The following is a 19,073-nucleotide window of genomic DNA, read 5'->3' on the forward strand; positions in this document are numbered from 1 at the left end:
TTAAACCGAGGAAAACCCAGGTTCAAGCTTTAAAGGCCAGATGTCAGATAAACACTTCTGGGATGTCTTTTAGAAAATTCTTTTTAATGAACCACTTGGCATCATAGCTGTGCCAGTATGGATCGATGCCATGCATTTTCATCTACAATCATTATAGATTTCCCATAAAAATACCGTCAGGGTCATAGAAAAACTCTGGTGCCGAAATCTGCAGGAATGTTCACGTTCAAAGGTTTATGTCTGCCTTCGTTGTTGCATGATAGAGGGCTTCAGTTAGCTCTCTGGTGATATGGCAGCGAAAGAAAAGATAAGGAGAAGGCTATAAACACAACATGCAGAATTGGAGAATGAAGACGCAGCTGAGAGAGGGAAATTACTATTTATTTTCTGTAGACTGTGCTGGGCACTCTGATCATTTACTCTGTGATTAAATATTTAAAAGTCACGGGATGGGGGACGCAAGTGACAGCAAGTTTAGAAAACAAAGAAAGAGAGACTACCTAATTTAAATGTTTCCAGCTGAGTTTTATCCTGTTGAGTTGTTTGCTTTTCAGCAAGGAGTGAGACAGAGAGCCATACTGTTCTTGACACTTGTATGGTATCACACCATTAATTGCTTACACTTTCTTTTAATTCTTCTGGGTTCCTCGGCAAGGAGGGTTGTGGAACATGGTTTATAAAACTGTAGCTGTGGATAATTCAAAGCAGGAAGTCTCTTGTTTGTAATGAAGTAGGGCCACAAGTGTAGTCTTCAAGAAAGACTAAATAGAGAATTTGACTGTTTTCTTTTCTTTTCCTGAGATAACATGATTACCAACCACTAATCTGTTGATGTTAAAAGACACAGTGGTGCTTGTTTTAAAAGTTGTTCATTTGCTTGTTCGGTGGGAGCTTTTTGCCCTTGATTTTCTGAAATATCGTTTTAAAGCACTTTTGGGGTTGTTATTGTTTATCCCCTCCTACTGACATCTGATGTGAGATCTAGCCAAAACCTCAGCTGCAGCAATATTCATTTTGCTCTCAGTTCTGAGTGACAAAACCTAACTTTGCACTGTTTTTGTTTTCATCATACCTCACACCCTTGCTTTAAATATGCAGTTTCTGAAAATTAGACAATTCATTCCACTGCCTTTCTTCGTTTGCTTATCTGAACAACTACTGAAGTTGGAAACTGGAGGGTGATCTCTGACCATGGAGGTGGCACCTATCCTCTGTCCATCCTTGGGTATCACTTTCCTTGGGAAATAATTGGATAGTCTCTCTTCCGCCTCACTCTCTCCCATCCAGCTTTTATATACTTCATTAAAGTTACAAGCAAACACAACCTTGGCAGTAGTTCTCAAACTGAAGTAGGCTTTTTCAGCTTGCTCAGGTCCAGAGAAGTTCTCCACCATCTCCTGTCACTCCTTGTATCCTGCCCTGATGTTCTAGAGGGGTGGTGAAAGGGACACATGTCTTCTCTGGCTCAGATGCATCCAGACCCTTGTTGGTTTGCCCCTGCACTGAATAACTTGTTTCTCCTTCTTGCCTGATGATTTGGTTGCTTCATAAATAATTGGTCCCTTGCATCACCCAGCAAAATTAAAGTCACAGGACCATGCTGGTTGGTAATCACACAGTTCAAAGGTGGAGTGAACTCTTTATTAGCAAAAACACAATCTCCACAGAACTTGGATGAATGTTGGGCCTAATGAGCCTAGCAGCTCATTCCCAGTGGTCTTACTCCATGAGAAGCAGTTGCTGAGACTGAAAGTCCCATCTCCCCACAGCCATCTAAGCCCCACCCCCAGGCTTTCTCCAAGCAATTGTAGACTGTGTCTGCGTCCACTTCTCCTCTTCCAGGAGACAGAGCTTGTTGCAGCAGGAGGGGGAGACACATGTGACTCTTCAGCAGCCTGGCTCATCTCTGCCTCTTGGCCTCCCTCATCCCACTTGCCTTCTTCAGCTTCTGCCTCTGATTCTAGACTTCTCTCTGCCACTAAGCTCTGTCACCTCTTCAGCTTCCGATGCCTCCACTTCCCAGTCGTGTCCGTCTTCTCCTTCTGACCACCCATGGTTGTCCCACCACCAATCCCCTGGCTCTGAGAGCCAGTGTGGTGTAGTGGTTAAGAGTGGTAGTCTTGCAATCTGGGGAACCGGGTTCGCGTCTCCGCTCCTCCACATGCAACTGCTGGGTCACCTTGGGCTAGTCACACTTCTCTGAAGTCTCTCAGCCCCACTCACCTCACAGAGTGTTTGTTGTGGGGGAGGAAGGGAAAGGAGAATGTTAGTCGCTTTGAGACTCCTTTGGGTAGTGATAAAGCGGGATATCAAATCCAAACTCTTCTTCTGAGCCTTCTTCCCTTGGTGGTTTCCCAGTTGGTTTCTCCCACCACTCCTCTGCCTCAAACCAGTCCATGACAGGGCACCTCCTAGATCTTATTACAGCATAGCATTTACAAGACATGGCTTCATTCCTGGTGTAAGTTTAGAATTGCCTCCTAAAAGCTGAAGAGTATATGAAAGTTAGAAAGATAGACATCATCTTCCGCATACTCACCTCACTACTTCTGTATTATTGGGACAAGTCAAGAATGCATTATTTCATGTTACCAGAGGGGGCACTGGAATGCACATCATACTGATAGTAAAGAAAGTACTAGAAGGCTGAATAAAAGTTTTCCCCCCTCAAAGACCAGAAGTATAACAAGGTGTCAGAAGAAAAGCAAAGTTAAAAGCTGAAAATAACACAGGAGGTATGGCCTCTAGCATCAGGCAAATACCTCCTATGGACTTTGATAATGCAAATATTGCTGAAAACTGGGCCCAGGGGAAGGAACTAATCTTTACAGGCCCAGAAGCAGACATGTTGTCTGAAGAATAAAGAGCTACATGGTCGCAGCTGAGCTTTTAGCGGAAAGGCAGATATATCTGCAGGGCTTGGGGTACGATTAGCAAACTGTCTACACAGGAGAAAGAGGGGGGAAACAAAAAAACCCACCCCTACAGTACCAATTTCCATTGTTTGAAGTTCACTGGATACTCAGAAATAAATGTATGTGTAATGCAAACTGTTTTATGAAAGCCAGCAGGGGACAACAGAAGCAGTGTACAAGTTGGTCACGCAATTAATTATGCCTAATAAAGACTGCTTTATGACAGAGATTTTATGATATGATATGAGATATGGTATGTGTTCTTTACTGTAGACCCAACAGTGAGCTTATGGGAGTGGTTGGGTGCAGGTACGCCAAAGACATCAGAATGGCCAGTTATAATTCTTTATTAAAAAAGGCTTATAGCATGCCAGCCAGCCAGGTCTCCTAGCCTTCTCTTGCAGAGACGCGGGACGGACACCGCAGCAATAAGATGCCTTGTCTGTGCCCAGGCAAAAGTGCACACATTCTTTATACACAAAGCAGCATACGTCACATTGCCTAGGACTGCCCATCACCCCACCTGCCCAGTTGAGGGCACAGGTGGCAAATACCCAAGTCTTACAGATAATTCCCCTTTCTGGGTTCAGTGCCCAGCACTCAAGGCAATGGATAAGGATACCATCAAAGCAAGACAATTCGCTTATATAAAGGCAAATGAACATAAGCAGTGCTTTTTTTCTGGGGGTACTCAAAGGTACGCAATACCGGCACCTTCCCCCTCCCCCAAATGTGGCACTTACTGTAACAACTTCATGGTGAGCACTATAGCCTTTTTTCCTTAAAAAACCCCCACTGGATATGAGCATAGAAAAGGTAAAAGGTAAAATTGTGGAGTTATCTTGACTACCAGGAGGAGGAGGAGGAGGAGGAGGAGGAGGAGGAGGATATATTACTTATACCCTGTCCATCTGGCCGGGACTGCCCAGCCACTCTGGGTGGCTCTCAACAGGATATTAAAAAACACGATAAAACATCAAACATTAAAAACGCCCCTAAACAGGGCTGCCTTCAGATATCTTCTAAAAGGCAGATAGTTGTTTATTTCCTTGACATCTCTTGGTAGTTCTGCCATCCGCAGAGATGCTGACCTAGGAGAGGGCTTTCTCTGTAGCTGCCCCTAAATTGTGGCATTCGGTTCCCACAGAAGTGCGTCTAGCACCTTTGTTGCACAGGTTTCACTGTATCCTGAAGTCTTTATCGATGGCACACTATAGTGTGGCTCCTCCCTAGAAAAGCATGGTATCAACCCTAAAGCACCACTCGAAAGGTGCAGAGAGGAAAAGATGATACATATTCTAGATATGATGCTTTGATCACACAATGACTGCTGAAGGAAAAAAACCAGATGCAGACATGAGTGCAGTAACAACTTGTAGACATTTTATCGTATCACCAAACAAGGTAGAGAAGAGTCTGTATGCTTCCTATATTTTTCATTTCTGCTCCCACCTCTAAAATCCACTGCTGTTTTTAGCACACTTTTCACCTGTAAAGAGTCAACAAAAGAAGCGTAGCCTACTGATCTATGAGCTAGTGTTTAGCAGTTCAATGTTTCTTTAGGTCTGATCTTGCTTCTTCTCGATTATAAAATAAAATTTAAAGAAGGTCCCATTTTGCCTCTCAGCAGGCAAAATGAGTGTCAGGGCTGGGTGATATAGGCATAGCTGCACCTGCCTGGTCTTTCGCTGCTACAGAGCTCTTAAAGGAATGGATCTAGTTTGCCTAGTTACCATTGTGTTCCTGAAACCTTGCGTATCTCCAGTAAGGGCTACTTTATTCTTCATTGAGAATGGGGCTCTTTAAAGTAAGAGTGCTAAAGCTAAATAGAAATCAGAAATTGGGTTTATGCTGTACAAACGTCCTCGGCATTGTTTTCCATACAATAGAGAGTCTCAGCTTTGCGATTCTCTCAGGCTACTACCAAGAGGCGGCTTATTAGCTCTCTTCTATTCTTCCTGCTGCTCTCCTACAGCAGCCTATAAGAGGCTCTTCTTGGAGCCTCTTCTTTTTCCTGTCCATGAGAACCAGCTTTCTACTTCTCCGATCACTTCTCACTACCTGCTTAATGGCATTTACCTGATCTGTCTTCTCACAGCAAGATCCAATTAGCCCTGTTAAACTCTCTCCGTCGACTCAAGTCCTTCCTAAAGAGGTATACACACTCACACGGACTCTCCACATCAAGCACAGTCATGTCTATCCAAAGCAGACAAAAAACAATAATCAGATAGCTATGTTGGCCCATTGAAAGGGCTAGGGGGAATCAGAGCCAATGGTAGCATAACACCTTTATTAAGAAAACCGACTAAAAAGTTACAGAACAGGCAAAAACCATTCAAATTCAATTAAAGATCTGATGATAAATGATCACACGAGGCTTTACTAATTATAATGGATTGTTTCAGACCACCCGTAATTTGGCATTTCAAAACCAGACACACATTTTATGGGTAAATATTCTCGTTGACACGCAGATCCAGTCTTTGAAATGGCAATTGCAATGCCTCTTCATGCCATCTGATAAGTATAGTTGATATCCTATTGGTGAGTTATGAAGACTCACCTTCAAAAAGAAAAGAGGGGGCGGGGAGAAAAGGCCCTGGATAATGTACCAACAAGATTTATTAGTACTAATTTAAAAGAGAACTGAACTCAATGGCATTGCAGTCCGTACAGCCTGAACACCATTTATTCCAATGTCAGTAACACTGAGATGTTCGAGATGTGATTTTCTTAGTACAGGCTTTATGCATAATTTCTCAGTATGCCCACATACAGAAAGGTTTTGGAAGGAAATCCTGGGCGAAATTCAAGATATAACAGGATTGTAATATTTGTCAGGAGCGTAAAGAGGTTTTGGTTGGGCCATATAAAAAAAGTCATAGGAGCAGTGACCTTGAAATGCATTCTTCATTTACTAGCAGTAGCATGAATGTGTATCACAGTTGGAAGACCAACTGTTTCAGAACAGCTCAAAAATTAAATAAATAGAAAGGGATGCTCCATCATTAATAAAGTGAACTTATTTCTCAAGGGGGGCTGTTTTAGAAATCCAGATTTTTTAAAAATAATGTATTTATTGAGAGCATTCTTACCCCACCTTCATGTTGTAAAAAGAAACTCCTACAATGTGGTTTAAAGTAATCCCTCAGCATCATTCAGATCATGTGTGTACAAAGCCATTGGCGGGCATTCTCCTCTGAAGTTTAAAATCAGAATATAGTGGAATATCATATAGAAAACAGAATAGAGTAGACTACCTGAGCTGTTTTCACCCTTTTATAAGAACTGCAACTTTAAGAACTGGTGCCTGAGCTTACTTACCTCACCCCTTCCCTACTTGTCCCCTTTTTCTTATATGTCATGTCTCTTAGATTATAAGCCTAAAGGCATGGACTGTCTTAGTACTGATCTTTTAAAGCTGATTTTAGAGGGGGTTTTCAGCTAAAGAACAAAATAAAATACTTTAAATTAAATTAAATAATTTTATAATGATTCCACGCATGTGGATTTAAATATGTTATGCAAAAGCATAGCCTAAGAAGGATATTTATTAATGCAGAGTCCAATTGCTATTGAAATGATTAAAAACTGTCTGGTGCATGACATATATTTTGTATAAATGCAATAGGCACTGTGTTGGAAAAGCAAATGTTTGTATCCACACAAAGTTATATTGCTGTAGATCAGGGGTCAGCAACCTTTTTCAGTCATGGGTCCACCGTCCCTCAGATCATGTGGTGGGCCAGACTATATTTTGGGGAAAAAATGAACAAATTCCTATGCCCCACAAATAACCCAGAGATGCATTTTAAATAAAAGGACACATTCTACTCATGTAAAAACACACTGATTCCCGGACCGTCCGTGGGCCGGATTGAGAAGGCGATTGGGCTCGCGGGCCTTAGGTTGCCTACCCCTGTTGTAGATCCTTTTCCACATTTCAGATTGACCCTTGAATATGTGTAGCATATAAAAAAAGGCTAATTATTACCAGCCTGGGTTATTTTGAGTCTGGGACTTGGAAAAAGATTCAGTGGCAGGTTACCATAGTCATCAAATCTTCCATGTCCTGATGTAACAATCTGTGGTGGAAAGCGGAGGCGATGGAGTCTCTCACATTAAGTAACCCTTCCACATAATGTACTAATTCTAATTCATTACAGCTTAATAAAAGTGTAATTGTGCATTTGAAGGTCAGCTAAATTAAATCATATGTTAATAAATCTTAAAAATAAAGCACCAATTACTACATTTCCAGGTGTTCATGGAAGCCTAGTTTCCTTTGGGAAATACCCTACAGAACCACTTTCCTGTTTTCAATACAGAAATGAAGAAGGTGTCAGTCATCCAGGAAAAACGTTGTATTTATGAGTGAGAGTTCTTAGTTTGTCTCAAGCAGAATTTAATGTTGGCAAATGTTTGTTCAGGTAGCAGCAGAGCTTTCATAAGCAACAGAAGTCTGAGCAGGTTCTAAAAGTCACATTCAGCCACTTGTTTGTTTAGAAAGAGTAACGGGTTGTTTGAAAGGCTGAGAAGAAATAGCCTAAACCTAAACTAAGTATGAAACGAGCTTGCAAGCGTGTGGAAAAAGATAATATTATAGGGAAGTGAGATTTAAAAGCAACTATTTTACACACACTAACAAGAGTATTTTGACATATTTTCAAGTTTTGTTTTGGGGTTTTTTAGGAGTTATCAGGTGGGGAGGGGAGGGAAACTGAAAAAAGGAGGTGACCTTGAGCGCTAGCTGGGCTTCTGATAGAAAAAGATTGCAGAGGCATTTCTTGTTGAAAAACAGCCATGCACGCACAAACAACCCTCTTGGATCAAATAACCTTCACTAGGAACGCTGGTGGCGCTATGGGTTAAAACACAGAGACTAGGACTTACTGATCAGGAGGTCGGCGGTTTGAATCCCCGCGACGGGGTGAGCGCCGGTGCTCGGTCCCTGCTCCTGCCAACCTAGCAGTTTGAAAGCTCATCAAAGTGCAAGTAGATAAATAGGTACCGCTCTGGCGGGAAGGTAAACGGCGTTTCCGTGCATTGCTCTGGTTCGCCAGAAGCGGCTTAGTCATGCTGGCCACATGACCCGGAAGCTGTACACCGGCTCCCTCGGCCAATAAAGCGAGATGAGCGCCGCAACCCTAGAGTCAGCCACGACTGGACCTAATGGTCAGGGGTACCTTTACCTTTACTTTTAGTCAATAGGTCTAGGCTACTCTAGAGCAAAATATACATCAGGAGGCTTGGTTTGGTCACAATCGAGTACAGTTGTACCTTGGAAGTCAAACAGAAGTTTGACTTCTGAAAAGTTTGGAACCCAAAGTGCTCCTGCAGCCAATCAGAAGCCGTGGAAGCCCCGTCAGACGTTCAGCTTCCAAAAATAGTTCACAAACCGGAACACTCACTTTCGGTTTTGCGGCATTCGGAAGCCAAAATGTTTGAGAACTAAGCCATTCGAAAACCAAGGTACAACTCTATACGCTTCCTACGCTAAACACATTAGATAGAAAATGAGCCAACATAGCCAATAGGGAGCTGCAAAAATTTGTGTCCCGGGCTTTTTTTAGACTCATCTACGCATTTTCTATCTGAAACCAAAGAGGCACATTGGTTGTCAGATGTGAACTGTTTTTTCAGCTCTTCTACCCCACTAAATAACTGGGACTGTGTCAGAGCTGCCTTGGTGCATTGCCAGCCACGGCACTCCTCTCAAATAGTGAGATAACTATTCCCCCCCCCCAAAAAAAAGCCTGGTCCTCTGTATAAATGTGACCCAAAATGGCTTCCACAGCCATTGCTTTTCAGCACTGGTGTCCAAACTGCAGTTCTGTGGCCCCACTGAAATAACTACTGCATAGCTACCACAGAGGAGATGATTTAGGAACCGCTACTCAGAGGGCAAAATGGAAGTGAGAGCTGGACCATAAAGAAGGCTGATCACCGAAGAATTGATGCTTTTGAATTATGGTGCTGGATGAGACTCTTGAGAGGCCCATGGACTGCAAGAAGATCAAACCTCTCCATTCTTAAGGAAATCAGCCATGAGTTCTCACTGGATCCTGAAGCTGAGGCTCCAATACTTTGGCCACCTCATGGAAGACAAGACTCCCTGGAAAAGACCCTGATGTTGGGAAAGATGGAGGGCATAAAGAGAAGGGGATGACAAAGGACAAGATGGTTGGACAGTGTTCTCGAAGCTACCAGCATGAGTTTGACCAAACTGCGGGAGGCAGTGGAAGACAGGAGTGCCTGGCGTGCTCTGATCCATGGGGTCACGAAGAGTCAGACTAAATGTCTAAACAACAACAACAACAACTCAGAGGGCAAAAGCCCTCAAATCCTTGCTGCTACAAGCTGAAACTTTCCTTATTAAGTTGAGCTTTGGTCATTGCATTTTAAGTGTATGTGCATGATGTCACATCTAAGGTTTGCCTGTCATATTCTTATGAGTGGTCCCATTCTCCCTCCCTTGATCTGGAAAGAGAACAGACCTCCACAATTCCCCTTAGCAAGCAGCCTGAGAATCTTTACCAAAGTAATGGAGAGCTGTGTTCCAGACACTGCATACCACCCAAAATGGCCTCCATATGCACAGGCAAAGACCTGTTTTGTATTTTCAGACCTGTCCTGAATTTACCTTTTAAGAATGGGTAGGCTGTAGACACCGTTATTAAGTTCTGTCCCTAAAGAGTCCTGTTGTTTTGACATGTCCTCCAAGATATACAAGATAATGTGCTGAACTTGATTAGCAATGAAGTACAATTCTAGGCTTGGCTGTTCATTCTTCTACTCAACCTGGGAAGTTCTCGGGCTGATTAGATGGGCAAGCAGTGACACCCAAATCTCCTTCTGTGCACCATCTACATGGAGATGATGCACATAAGTCCCTACCTCAGTAGTTACTACTCACCCAGGAAGTCATCTGTGTGCTCTTTTTGTGAAAATGGATACATCCAAGAAGGAAAATAGTATCACCAATGGTAAGAAAGAAAAGGGAAAGGGAAATTACAAGAGGAGAGGTTTCTATAGGTTGTTGGAAAATGTTTGAAGCTGGAGGGTTTATTTGTGGCTCTTATTTTTGACTACAGTGGTACCTCTGGTTACGTACTTAATTTGTTCCGGAGGTCCGTTCTTAACCTGAAACTGTTCTTAACTTGAAGCACCACTTTAGCTAATGGGGCCTCCCGCTGCTGCCGTGCGATTTCTGTTCTCATCCTGAAGCAAAGTTCTTAACCTGAGGTACTGTTTCTGGGTTAGCGGAGTCTGTAACCTGAAGCGTATGTAACCTGAAGCGTATGTAAGCTGAGGTACCACTGTATGTGGATTCTGCTCACTTGGACTTTGGTTCCCTCCCACTTGGCCCTTGGAGTTTTGGTGAGATTAGAATCTGTCTGGACTTAAAAAGATCCCCCTTCTCAGTTTTAGTGCCAGTTTTCTCTGGTCTCACAGCTTACCTTCTCACCACCTGCCACACCAACCAGTTCTTGTGCATATTCAGGGAAAGGGGAAATACTAATACTCATAATTTATTATTTATACCACCGCCCATCTGGCTGGAATGCAAAGGAAGGGAGGAGAGCTCTTTCCTTCCCTTTGTCCTGCTCCTTGAAGACTATGGGAAGCAGAGGAGAAACCTCTTCTTACCTCTGACCCATTATGTACTTTTGTGGGTCCCTACCTTACCCCAGCAAGAATTTGGCATGGTGTATTATGTCATCATTGTTTGCACAATGAAAATTGGTTGCATTCTTGGCACTCCTAGGATCCAATCTCGTCGGAAGACAACATAGTACTAAAACAACCATCTTCCTTTTTCACTGCAGTTTTAGTAACCCTGCCATTAAAATAAATAATACATTGATTAAAATCTTACTGTTGAAACGCAGCAAAAATTCTAGTTGTTACTTTCAACAATAAAATATAATAGGCAAGATCTCTTAATGTGTTACTCTTCCCAATTTTCTCCTCATATTGTATCAACTTTCCTTATGCCCTTCCATTTGTTGGTGAGTCATTTGTCCTCTTTTCTTTCATAAACAACCTTCATGAATGTAGTGACCTTTCCAAACCAGATGGCGAAGCTATTTAAAACCCATTCCCTCAATGATGGAAAAACTGCCATCTACTGAAAACTAAGAGTGGCTACTGTGGCATCTGCCATTCATCCTTTATATTGTTTTCAAGTTTCATTTCTGTATTTGCTTGCTGGTTTATTTCAAAGGTGATCTGTTTGCAAACTTTATTTCAGCATTTCTTCAGGTCAGCATAGAATGACATACAAGATCATTAGACACTGCAGTACTGAGTTGGCTCCTTCATGTGCATGTCTAGTCTTCTACAGCAGACTGTGATAGATTTTCTTTGTAGAATAAAGGAACATTATTTTGCTTCCCATTGACAATCACTGGTTGTTTCAAGTGGCAAAATGCTTTCATGTCATACTTGTAACTTTTGTTTCTTTAAAAAAGGCAGTTTTTTATCAGACTGCGGCTAATAAAACCTTCCCTTTTCCCCGTCATGCTAGGAAATTATAGGCCTGTTTCCAACTTCCTTTTTTGACCAAGGTAAAAAGGTAAAGGTAAAGGTACCCCTGCCCGTACGGGCCAGTCTTGCCAGACTCTAGGGTTGTGTGCTCATCTCACTCTATATGCCGGGAGCCAGCGCTGTCCGCAGACACTTCCGGGTCACGTGGCCAGCGTGACAAGCTGCATCTGGCGAGCCAGCACAGCACACGGAATGCCGTTTACCTTCCCGCTGGAGTGGTACCTATTTATCTACTAGCACATTGACGTGCTTTCGAATTGCTAGCTTGGCAGGAGCAGGGACCGAACAACGGAAGTTCACCCCATCGCGGGGATTCGAACCGCCAACCTTCTGATTGGCAAGTCCTAGGCTCTGTGGTTTAACCCACAGTGTCATACCCATGGGCAAATAATATGCCCACAGAAGCCTTTCCCACAGGGTTCCCACCATTGAAATGAGTATTGAAAGAAGCATTCTATTCTAGCCAATATAATATATTGGGGTGTAGCTTGGCTGTAGGGTGTGTGTACAGATGTACCCACAAAAGTTTTCCAGTTTGCAAATATGTCAATGGGCCCAGAAAGGTTGGCGGCCCCTGTCTGGACTATGGTAGCTTTATGGACCACCTAGATAGGCTTGGATTGAAGTCAGAAATGCTGTTTTACATTTGTTCCACTCCTACCAGATCAGTAGGTGAAAGGTGATGCCAGCAGCTCTGGACCTTGAGGACTTTCCTAAGAAATTATGCAAAGTTCCATCCATGTTCTTTAACATGTGTGTGAAACCACCGGGCAAACGTACTCATGGATTTTGAACATGGTGCCATAAGTATACTCTATTTCTCCTTTCCTTCAGTAATTGAAACCTCGCACAATCAAAATGGAGATTCTGTTGCTAGAGGGCATGGCCAACCCAAATTTGGTAGATATGACTGGTCCTGGATGGGGTTGTACTTTCTTGCACGCACCTTGGGAGTCCACCTGAAACTGATACATTCATGTTCAGTTTTCTAGCCAAGAGGAATGACTAGCGCTTCAGCTGGTGTGCCAGAAAAATAACCAGGCCACTGTAATGTGCCCTCTGATGTTGTATTGACTTAAATATTGAACTATACTTGATTTCAGGCTTTCTGTTTAATAACAATTTGGAAACTTCAGCTAGTCCAGAACGAAGCAGCTCATCTCCCCCCCCCCCCCCCGGTACTTGCTGCAAAGAACATGTAAGCATCACTTAGCTTCACCATTTTCCAGTTTATTTCCAGGCTAAATCCAAGGTGCTGGTTTTATCCTTTAAGCCCTCAGGTTTTAAGGAGAACATATTCTCTGCCAGAACAATGTTGCTTCAGGTGCCACCATCACAGGAAAAAGAATACTAGGAAACAGAAATAGATATTTTTTTAGTAGTTCCAGTATGCTGGAATTGACTCCCCAGAGAATCTCTACAGGTTCCCTCTTCCCCAGTCATTAAGAGATCTGCAAAGATGTTTTTTATTCTACCTGACTTTCTGAGAAAAAAGTTTCTTCTTATTTCAATAAGTGGTGGACTAGTGCTGTGTGTTTGTAGTTTGTTTTAGGAATTGCTTTATGAAATATTATGATTTTACTGTAAAATCGGGCTCTGTGACTGAAAAGTAACCTATAATTTTTAATATAAATAAGATGAATAAACCTCCAATTGAAAAATGGCCTAAAAAACAGAACAATTATGAATGATTCATTCCTATCTTCCACATGTTGTTTTATACTTTATGTTTTCAGAGAATAATGCCTTAATTATATTTTTGCAGCAGAATGGTATCTAATAATTTGGTATCCAAAGAATACAATAAATGGCATCCCTTTTAAAAACAGTATAATTTTCCCACCCCTAACTCCAAACAGTTTGTAGAGGAGACTTTCATCCTTTGCTCTTCTGAATGATCCATAGAGCTACTCTTCTATATCAAGTTTTATAATCCACACCCATGGAAATAGACACCATCCATTATATCAGTTCATCATTTGCACCAATGTATATATTGTATATATTAGTAGAGACAAATCTAACCCATCATAAAGATGGATTAAAATGAAAGAATGAAAACTGTAAAAATAATCTGAAGTCAGAAATCAAGAATATCTCATAAACTTCCATTTTATACTACTACTACATTTTGTAATACATTTTCCTCAGTTTATGAGGCCCAAGAATACTTCAATCATGCATCAACTTCTGTGCGCACCATTATCTGTAATTTTGGATGACTGGCTGATTTCTTTTCCTACAGAAATAACCAGTTTTTTCACAGGATCTTACTTACAAATCAAGTGCAATGAATCAGTTTTGCTCCTAAGTGCCAACTTTACCACTCTTTTCATTTCTTACTAGCTAAAACAAGGTGTTTCACTCATGCTGTGTGCAAAACCTGGGTGTGTTCCACACTAGAAAAAAGAAATAAGTAAATAAAACATACAGGGCCTAGTTGGGGAAGTGAACATAAAGCCACTTTATATCCAGCCCTGCATATCCTCTCTTCATAAGGCTTTGTTAATTTTATGTTTGAGCATTGCTGCCTAGGATGAAAGGGAGTAATCTAATAAAGCAGAAACAGAAGTACTATGCTTCTGTTGGTGGTGATAGGTTTGCTCAGTGCTTTTTTTAAAGGAAAAAAACATGAAGTTGTTACAGTAAGTGCCACACTTTTAACATGTTTGTGGGCAGAAAGGTTCTGGTACTGTGTACCCTTGAGTACCCCCAGAAAAAAACCACTAGGTTTGATTTTGTCTATGCTTGCAGAGAATGCATTTGGAAAAGCTATAAATAAATATTCATTATAGTTCTGTTCTTGAACTATCTGGCTGAATTCATGTAGATTTCTAGTATTGCCCTGCCTTGAAGTTGTCCACCAGTTAAACATTCTTCCCATAACTTTTTAACTGACAGCCCTTTAAGATAGGACCTATCATAATTTGTTTTGAGCAATGGAGATCTGATGTGCATAGGTACTAATGTCAAAATAAAATCTAAGGATCCTTCCAGATGGCAGCTTCCCTAGCAAGGAATTGTTGTTATTATTATTATTATTATTATTATTATTATTATTATTATTATTATTATATTTATTTATGCATACATACATACATACATATCCCACCCATCTGGCTAGGTTTGCCCAGCCACTCTGGGCGGCTCCCAGCAGAATATTAAAAACACTATAAAACATCAAACATTAAAAACTTCCCTAAACAGGGCTGCCTTCAGGTGTCTTCTAAAAGTCAGATAGTTGTTTATTTCCTTGACATCTGATGGGAGGGTGTTCCACAGGGCGGGCGCCACCACCAAGAAGGCCCTCTGCCTGGTTCCCTGTAACCCCAGTTCCCGCAGTGAGGGAAAGAATAGTCCCTTACTCTTGAAGAACAAATGGCAGAGCATTCCCATAAAATCTGTCGGGCAGTGGCTGCCCATCTCGTTTCCCCACCCAAGGCGAAACACGAAAATGCCACCCTGTGTCCCTACCCCGCTTGCTCCCTTGCCAAAGCCTCACTTGTCAGGGTTGTGCAGTGGCAAAATCCAGTGAGATCTTACAAGATTTCAAAGGGCTCTTGTGAGATCTCGCCGGATTCCGCTTGCCTAGTGGGTATGGTGGAAGTGCTCACATTGGCACCCTTGGTTTCTGCTGCCTCAGTCCACCTTGTGGAAAGGGCAGCCTGGCTGGCTGGCATTAAATAGAGAAGGAAGAAAGGAGGGGGCTAGGTTGTTGGCACTGCCCTCTTCCCAACCATTCAAGAGATGCATGCAAAAATATGTCTGTTCTACTGAGAAATGTTCTCATCTCCTCATGCTCCTTAAGGATCTTTGCTGCATATTTTGGTATGAGGCAATGTGAGACTTAGGGGAGTCACTTGGCCAGGAAGATTGCTAGGAGGCCTTGCGACAGTCTTTTTCTGTCTAACCTATTCCCAGAGGGTTCTTTTAAGCCTTATCGGTGTGGGGAAGAGAACTACATCTACTACCCTAGACCTTAGGGGAAAGGAGGGAGAGATGCCCCACAATTGGCTCACACGTTTGTCCTCTTGGAAAGGTTTTTGAGCAAAAACAGTGGCCGCTCGGGTTGCGAATGTGTTCTGTGTGGGAAGCATGTTCGCAACCCACAGCATCCGCAACCTGCAGTGCCGCATCTGCTCACGCACGGGTCACGATTCAGCACTTTTGCACATGTGCAAGCGCAGAAACCTGGAGGTAACCCGTTCCAGTACTTCCGGGTTCTGCGCAGTGCGCAACCCAAAATCGCACAACCCAAAGCATCTGTAACCCGAGGTATGACTGCATTTATTTATCACAACTGCCTAACCCCCTCCTTTCAGGATAGAAAACCTACCAATTATCTTTAACACTGTTAAAACCAAGTTTGCAACAGATTAACCTCCTCCTTCCAGGAGCAGGGGATAGTAAAGGTAAAGGTAAAGGTACCCCTGCCCGTACGGGCCAGTCTTGCCAGACTCTGGGGTTGTGCGCCCATCTCACTCAAGAGGCCAGGGGCCAGCGCTGTCCGGAGACACTTCCGGGTCACGTGGCCAGTGTGACATCGCTGCTCTGGCGAGCCAGAGCCGCACACGGAAACGCCGTTTACCTTCCCGCTGGTAAGCGGTCCCTATTTATCTACTTGCACCCGGAGGTGCTTTCGAACTGCTAGGTTGGCAGGCGCTGGGACCGAGCAGCGGGAGCGCACCCCGCCGCAGGGATTCGAACCGCCGACCTTTCAATCGGCAAGTCCTAGGCACTGAGGCTTTAACCCACAGCGCCACTTGCATCCCGGAGCAGGGGATACTGTAAACATAAAAGAGCTGTGGTGCAATTCTAGGGCATGGGTAGGCAAACTAAGGCCAGGGGCCGGATCCAGCCCAATCGCCTTCTAAATCTGGCCTGTGGATGGTCCGGGAATCAGTGTGTTTTTATATGAGTAGAATGTGCCCTTTTATTTAAAATGCATCTCTGGGTTATTTGTGGGGCATAGGAATTCGTTCATTCCCCCCCAAAAAAATATAGTCTGGCCCCCCACAAGGTTTGAGGGACAGTGGACCAGCCCCCTGCTGAAAAAGTTTGCTGACCCCTGTTCTAGGGGCAGAGTTGTTGCAACCTGGATGCTTATGATGAACGAATGCATTTTTCAAGAGCCAGGATAGAGCACCATGCCATCATCACTTCCCAAATAACTTTGGTTCTCTGTGGCATAGCAATACAAAGAAATAATTTCCTTTGGAAATAACATCTACACTATAGGTTTGTTGACAGGAGTGAGACCTTGTCAACAATACTTTTTATTAATGCTTTTCTTGTATACTGCTTTGAGGGGTTTATTTTGCAATCAAGCAGTGTGTAAATTTTATGAAATGTATGTATATATGTGTGTATTTTATAGATAACAGCCACTGGCTGTATTATATCTTCTGCTACTGTTTTTGGCCTGCTGGAATAGGGCTGAAGACCTTACCTCGCATGAGCTATAAGAGGCCCTTTCCATGATATATATTGAAGCTAATCTTTTTTACACTTGTCATACATTTTCCATTAACTGGATTTTCTTTATGAATGTGGGTTTACTAGCTTCCTTTATTTTATTCCTGTTAATCTTAAAAGTAAATCTATCCTTGGGCCCTTAGGCTTGAATATTTGATTTAATATTTGCATTGGAGGAGGAGGAGAGTCTTCAATATAGTCTTGACCTTAACCATTTTGAAAGTCAAAATCTGCATAGCAATGTAATAGCACTCTTGGAAGCTTAAATAACATTGCCTTGGCTCTCCAAAGTTTCTTTCAGACACAGTATATATGTAAAATAAAATTGAGAATCTTCTATTGTAGCTTAGAATGCTATTATATTACACTTATTTATAACGTTTAGTGTAATTATCTCAGGACTAGTAGCCCGTACAAAGAATTACCCCATGTTAGCGATTTGCAATGCATCACACACATACCAGGAAAAAAATTAAACTAATTCTCTCACTAATGTGTATAAGTATGAAGTAAACTAAAAAAGGGGGGGGAGAATATGGTCATTAGGAAGAGTAAGGGTATTGTTTATTTATTATTTTTTTAACTGCATTTATATAGCCGCCCCATAAAAGGAATTTTATGAGATGCTTGCATAAAACACATAAATCACTGAAAGGGTCAGTCTGTAAATTGTACATTATTTAAAAGAAAGGTTTTCTGGTACCTACAAGACCATAAAGCAGGCAAAGGCAAACGCTGCCCTCCAGATGTTTTGTGACTACAACTTCCATCATCCCTAGCTAACAGGAACAGTGGTCAGGGATGATGGGAATTGTAATCCCAAAACAACTGGAAGGCCGAGTTTGCCTATGCCTGGCATAAAGGTTGTGATGGTTGAACATATCTGCTAGTACTAGTTCGTAAGCAGAAGGTCAGGATGGCTGAAAAAGAACAGAATCCAGGTGCTGCAATGGCAAAGGCAAAGTCCAGACCTCAACCCAAGTGAAATGCTGTGCATTTCAGAGAGCTGGGTATAAACAGATGCCAGCAAACCTCAATGAACTGAAGCAACATTAAAAAATTAAGAAATTGTCCAGTAGCACCTTAGAGACCAACTAAGTTTGTTCTTGGTATAAGCTTTCGTGTGCAGTGTGCATGCACAAGAAAGCTTATACCAAGAACAAACTTAGTTGGTCTCTAAGGTGCTACTGGACATTTTAAATATTTTTTTCTATACAGTGATACCTCAGGTTACAGACGCTTCAGGTTACATACGCTTCAGGTTACAGACTCCGCTAACCTAGAAATAGTACCTCGGGTTAAGAACTTTGCTTGAGGATGAGAACAGAAATCGTGCGGCAGTGGCGTGGTGGCAGCAGGAGGTCCCATTAGCTAAAGTGGTGCTTCAGGTTAAGAACAGTTTCAGGTTAAGAACGGACCTCTGGAATGAATTAAGTTCTTAACCCGAGGTAAAGGTAAAGGTACCCCTGACCATTAGGTCCAGTCGTGACTGACTCTGGGGTTGAGGTGCTCATCTTTTAACCTAAAGTGGTGCTTCAGGTTAAGAACAGTTTCAGGTTAAGAACAAGCCTCCGGGACGAATTAAGTTCTTAATCCGAGGTACCACTGTATTTCAACTGTATCAGTCCAGCATGGCTACCTACCTGAATCTGAAGCAACATTGTAAAGAAGAATGGGCCAAAATTCATCCAGAACAATGTGGGAGACATATAAAGTCGCACAGAAAACAACTACTTCAAGTTATTGCTGCTAAAGGTGATTCTACAAGCTATTGAATCATAAGGTGCACTTAGTTCTTCATACTTGGATTTTCCATTTTGGCCTTATTTCTGTTAAATACATCATGAGAAGGTGTAATATGTCATATGTTGTTGTTCATCAGAGGTTGTATATCCCTAATTTGAAGACCTGCTAAGGAACAGATAATTGTTATCATGTCTTCCTATGTAAAACCACAAAATTCCAAGAGGGTGCACTTTCTTTTTCCCATGACTGTAGCTCAGTTCTGTGTAGGTAGCAGCAAACAAGGCTTACATTCTGGAATCGCAGAGATAAATGTAGTCTGCCTTCCCTAATTTAGGAGTAGCAAAGTTCTGTGAAAAGGGTATTCTTACAACCTGCCAATAGGTA

General features: G+C 42.3%; 1 protein-coding gene across 4 annotated transcripts in view; it reads left to right on the forward strand.

The window, feature by feature from the left end:
* The window catches only part of MACROD2 (mono-ADP ribosylhydrolase 2), a 981,328-nt gene that overhangs the window by 890,040 nt on the left and 72,215 nt on the right, over positions 1–19,073 (forward strand). The gene's annotated exons all lie outside the window — the stretch shown is intronic.

Source organism: Podarcis gaigeae (assembly GCF_964106915.1).
Source record: "Podarcis gaigeae genome assembly, chromosome: 3".
NCBI classification, from domain to species: domain Eukaryota; kingdom Metazoa; phylum Chordata; class Lepidosauria; order Squamata; family Lacertidae; genus Podarcis; species Podarcis gaigeae.